The sequence below is a fragment of the Ochotona curzoniae genome, unplaced genomic scaffold (assembly GCF_017591425.1).
Source record: "Ochotona curzoniae isolate NIBS_2020 unplaced genomic scaffold, NIBS_Ocur_1.0 contig_64, whole genome shotgun sequence".
Lineage (NCBI taxonomy): Eukaryota > Metazoa > Chordata > Mammalia > Lagomorpha > Ochotonidae > Ochotona > Ochotona curzoniae.
The window spans coordinates 39,354,318-39,360,317 of record NW_024466502.1 but is presented as its reverse complement, the minus strand read 5'-3'; positions in this window follow the sequence as shown (position 1 = coordinate 39,360,317).

Below are 6,000 nucleotides of genomic sequence, written 5' to 3'. Positions count from 1 at the left end.
ACTATGCAGCAGTCACGGATGTTTTTGGGTGCCTCTCTGTCTAACCACCCCAGCCTCTGTCCTAGTTTTCGTGTCCTCCCGTGGGATTGGTAACCCAAGAGGAGTGGTAATCCAAGAGGGAGGAGCCCACTATTTCCCTTCTGGGCCTCCCCTACTCCCATATTATGCACTCTCCAGGTGGCTCTGTGGTTTGACTTGACAGAACTAGCCCCCAGTGCCAGCTTCTACCAGCTGATGCTGCGGCTAAGCCCAAACAACCCTCACCCACTCTTTGCACCAGTTGGAATAATCAGCCCAGCCTGGCTTTTCCCTGACCTAGTCCACATGAGACCCATAGGTGTTGTGGCCCTGCTTAGTCTGGTCTGCACCCATCCCAGCTCATGCTCTCCAGTGGGAGTAACTGACAAGCAAGAGAATCCCCTCATATTCCCCCTGCTGACTCTGCCCCCTCCCTTCCTGGTTCTCACCTGTGCTGGTTGGGCACTGTGGTCACATCTAGTACAGGCAACCTCACCTTGGCATTCCGTATTGTGACTGGTTTTTGGTGCAACCAAACCTGGCTCAACCTATACTCTATTATGGTGCTCAGATTGGCAGTGGATAACATGAACTGATTCAGCTTGGTCTGCCCCCGACCCATGCCAGTGGGTAACTTTCCATGGCCTGTTCTGGGCTGTTTCCTATCATGCTTCTTGTGCTTACCTGCAGGGTCTGTCCTGCCAGAAGAGTTGCCCAGGCTCCTCCATTAGAACCTCTCCCAATGTCAGATTTCATGCATACCAGTGGGTCCATGAGCCAGCCCTACTCAGTTCACCTCCTGTCATAGCAGGAACAGTGGCTCTTCCTGACTAGCCTTCAATCCAAACTGGTCCTTGATGTTGGATGTCTCAGCCCAGCCACAGCTCCTCCATACCCACATATGGCTCACACATGGCTCAGTAGGGGGTTGAGACCTTGCCTAGTCCGTCCCACGTTTACCCTGGTCCTCCAGAGCTCCAGAGGGTGTTGGAGTCTGGCCCGGCTCGGTGCATCCAATCCCAGTCCACACTTGTGCCAGGGGAGACTACAACCGTTTCCTGATCAGAACGCAGCCCCCATTCCAGCCCATGCACCCCTTGGTGGGAACCTCAACCCAGCTAGGGTGTCCCCTTAGCTCCCAACCGGACCTGTTCCCAGCTCTAGATTATGCACATGCCCGTGGTTGCTCTGACACTGCTTGGCTCAGCCCCTCCACCTGTCCTGACCTCTGCCTTAGACATTATGGCTTAGCGTTCCTGGCTCATGCAAACCCGTAGGTGCAAGAGCCTAGCTCAGCATGACCTGTGCTCCATCCTGGTCTCTAGTTTCACTTGTTGGATAAGGTTTGCTCAGTCCTGCCAGGTATACCCCATTCCATTACCAATCAACACATTAGCCAGCTGTTGGAGCTATTTTGCCCAGTTTGTCTGACCCCCAGGTCTGGACCACATGTTCACCAGCGGGAGCTGTGACTCGCCAGGGGAGTTTCCCAAGTTCCACTTGATCCACTCCCAGACCCAGTTCTCATACATGCCTTGGGTTTTAGGCCAGTGCCCAGCACAGTCTGACCTTCCATTTGGCCTTGTATGAGCTGGTGAACATTGCAGCCCGGCCCACCCCACACCCTATTCAGGATGCACATTCAGGTGCTGCTGCATTGACCAGTCCAGGCTGTTGTCAGTTCCTTTACCTGTGATTGATGGCAGGCTCCTTGGTCACACCTTGCTTAGTCCATCACCACCCCAACTCTTGAGCTAACCAAAGGGTCGAGACTTTCCACAGGGTTTGGCCCACACATCCCCCACGTAAGCTACCCCCAGATATGGTTCTCGATTGCTGGTTAATGTCATGGCCCTGCCTGATGTGACTAGTCTCCTGATCCATCATCATGTCAGGTAGTAGGATATGATCCTGCTGGACAAGCCCCAAGCCTTAGCTTTTGCATGGACTGGTGTTCAGTGGTCAGCATTGTTCAGTGATTACAAGTTCTTCAAAGGAAGAGTTACTGGCATTGGGAATGTTTAGGATTGACTCACATCCCAAAAGCACCTGGGTTCAACCTGGAGCTACCTAAGCAGCGATTCAAAGAACCAAAACCCCAGAGGTCCCGGCCGGGTGGCCAGGAGGCAGAGCCTGGTGCCAAATGGCACACTGGCAGGCCCGGGGACAGTTCACCACGTGCACGTGGTGGCTGGTGTCAGGGATCCAGGCATGAGACGCCCCATCCTGAGACCCCCAGCAGCCAGCAGCTCCAATCAGAAGTTCCAGCCCCCAGGCCCAAGGTCGCGCCCCTCCCCAATCCCATCCCGCACCCAATGATGGTGGTAGTTGAGCCCTGTGCCTCCCTGAGCCCCATGGACTCCCCCCTTGGCATACTCACCCTGAAGGGAACAGCCCCTGGAACCCAGGCAGGCCTGGGGACAGCTCGTCACATGCATGCAGTGGCTGTAGCCTCGATTTTTGTGTATTGATTTTATATCTTGCAACTTTACCACTCTTCTGAGTCCCACCCCCTATTTTCTCCCCACCCTCTATTTTCAAAATCTTATCTGCAAACAGGTATAGATTGACTTCTGCCCTTATATATTTGCATCCCTTTGATTTCTTTTACTTGCCTAATGGTTCTGCCTAACACGTCCAGGACCACATTGAACAGCAGTGGTGAAATTGGGCTTCCTTGTCTAGTTGTGCATTTTAGAGGAAATGCCTCCAAATTTGCACCATTCAATATGATGCTAGCCAAAGGGTTTTTTAAGAGATTGCCTTAATTGTGTTGAGGAATGTTCCTTCCATAACTGATTTGCTTAAGGTATGTTTTTTTGTTTTGTTTTGTTTTTTGAATGATGATTTCATTGTTGATCAGGGTAGGAAGGATCAGGGGTTAGGGAAAAGTAGGTGCAATCATTGTTTCCAAATTTTCTTTTTCTTGTCTCTTGGAGAAGGCATGAGATAAAGGGGAAAACCACACCCAGCCTCACAAATGCTGCAGTACCCAGGATGGGGAACCACCACCTGATATCAACCCAGGGTCCCAATGTGGTGCATGTTCCTAGGGTTCTGACCAAGTGGTTTGGATAGTTCTGAAATGCTGTCAATTTCGACTATTCAAGAATGAGGCATCCCTCCCGGTGTCCTTTGGCTGACATAATTGACCTCAAGTTTCCATTCACCCAGATTTTTGCTGTCATCATTTGGCTGGGGTAGTTGTCCAATTTGTTCTGTTCTTCTGCTACTTTACCAATGAGCTGCCATATCCTCCATGTGCATCAGGATCTGCATCCACTGCATTGCCTTTTTCACTCACAGGTGGACCCAAAGACCCAGCCCAGGTGACCAGAGCCCCACCGGATCCCCTGCCCTGGGGCTCACTAACCTGGTACCCACCTCACAGGTGGGCCCAAGGACCTGAGCCTTGTCTAATTCCCCATCGCCAGGGTTCACAAGCCCGGCACCCACTGACCCCAGGCTAGCATGGCATGTCTCACCTCTGTTATTGTGTTAGGCAGCCTGGCTTAGTCCAGCCTGCCCCCAGTTCCAGCTCATGCTGGTGAGTGCTACAGCCTAGTCCAGCCCAGCCAAATCCCTATCCTTGCCCTAATGTGAATTGGCTGGTGTTGCGGCCCAACCTGGCCCCTCCTGCGCACTGTCCTGGTTCTCAGATCTGTCAGTGAATGTTATAAACCAGTCCAGCCTGTTCTATCCCCAGACCTGACCCATATGTATGCCAGTGGGTACTGTAACATGACATGGTCTGGGCTGCTCCCAGCTTTGGTTCTTACACTAACCTGCTGGGTCTGCATCCTGAGTCTCCCAAGCTATGAGGTCTCCTCCCAGTGGCAGATCTCATGCACACCAGTGGGTCCTTGGCCCGGGCTGACTTTGTCCATCTCCTGTCCTGGCAGGGACAGTGGCCTTACTCAACTGGCCCACACCCATTCTGGTTCTTACTGTTGGGTGGTACAGCCCAGACGTACTTGGTCCATACCCAGACACAGACACAGCTTTCGTGTGGCTCAGTGGGATTTGTCTTAGTTTCATGGTGGTCAGAAAAGCTACATGGTATGACATTTTTAATTTGCCGAGGCTTCCTTTACATCTTAGTAGTAGGATCCATGAACTGATGAAAACAATGTGTATTCTGTAGCCTTGTTATGAAATATTCTCTAGATATCGATTAGGTTCACTTGATCCATAATGTAGATGAGTTCTGTTGCTTTTTTATTGATTTCCTGTCTAATTGATCTGTCCATTGATAAAAGTGAGATGTTAAAGTTCCCCATAACTATGGTGTTGGAGTCTGTCTCCATTTCATAGTCTTTCCTTTTGTTTTAAATATCCAGGCACCCTGAGATTACATGCACATATGTTTACTATTGACACATCTTCCTGTTGAATTGATCCTTCACTCATTAAATGTCCCTTTCTTTTAAACAGGCTTTTTGTTATTGTATTTCTACTGACATTAGGGGGGTTGCCCTGCTTACTGCTTTCGGTTAACATTGGATATCTTCTTTCAATCCTTTCGGTTTTAGTCTCTGTGTATATTGGTTGAGATGTGTTTCTTCCTAAAGATTTATTTTATTTTTATTAGAAAGTCAGATATACAGGAAAAAGGAGAGACCGTAAGATCTTCTATCCACTGATTCACTCCCCAAGTGATTGCAACGCCTGGAGCTGAGCCAATCCAAACCCAGGAGCCAGGAGCTCTTCCAGGTCTCCCACATGGGTGCAAGGTCCCAAAGCTCGGGGCCATCCTCGGCTGCTTTCCCAGGCCACACGTAGGGAGCTGGATAGGAATTGGGGCTGCCGGGATTAGAACTCATGCCCATATGGAATCCTGGCACATGCAAAGTGAGGACTTTAGCCACTAGGCTACCGTGCCAGGCCCAAGATGTGTTTTTTATATGCAGCAAACAGATGGGTCTTGGTTTTCTTCACCCATTCAGCGAGTTTGAATGTATTAATTAAAGAATTTAAATCATTTATGGTCAAGGTTTTTGATAAGTAATGATTTTTGTCCTGCAAGTTTCCCACAAATATTCCTGTTGGCTTTCCCTTAATACTATTTTTAATAACAGATTTTTAAAAAAGATTTTATTGGAAAATTGGATATACAGAGGAGAGAAAGAGAGGAAGATCTTGCCTGCTGATTGACTCCCCAAGTGGCTACAATGGCCAGAGCTGAGCTGATCCAAAGCCAGGAGCCTATTCTAGGTCTCCCACACGGGTGCAGGATCCCAAGGCTTTGGGCTGTCCTCAACTGCTTTCCCGGGCCACAGGCAGGGAGCTGGATGGGAAGTGGGGCAGCTGGGACAGAAACTCGTGCCAATGTGGGATCCTGGCACATGCATGGCAAGGAGGCAAGGACTTTAGTTGCTAGGCTACCGTGCTGGGCCCCTCCCTTAATACTTTTAATATGATGTCTTCTGCTTCCACATATTGTTGCAATAATTATCTTTCTTAGTCTCTTTGTGTAACACATACTTAAATATATCATTTGTAAGGCTTATAGAGTGCAAATTCCTTCGATTTGGTTTGTAAAGTTTTTATTTCACCTTCACTTATTAGATTTGTGGGTAAAACGCTGAGTTGGCAATTTCCTTCCTTTAGAATTTGGAACATGTCCTCCCTCTTCCTAATCAATAAGCTTTCTGATAAGAAATGAACTGCGGTCTAATCGGGCAATCCTCTGAAAGTAACTGGCATTTTTCTCATGCACATTTTTAGAATATCTTCTTGGTTATATTAATGTTTCACCATGATGTGCTACGCTAAAGCTTTTCTGATCATGTCTGTCAGGCATTCTGTGTGCTTTCTATACCTGTATGTCCCCTATCTCTCCAAGTTAGGAAAATTTTCTGATATGATTACACTTATTAATGCACTAATTTTATTGCAAAATCAGATATACAGAGAAGAGGAGAGACAGAGAGGAAGATCATCCATCAGATGGTTCACTCCCCAAATGGCTTCAATGGCTGG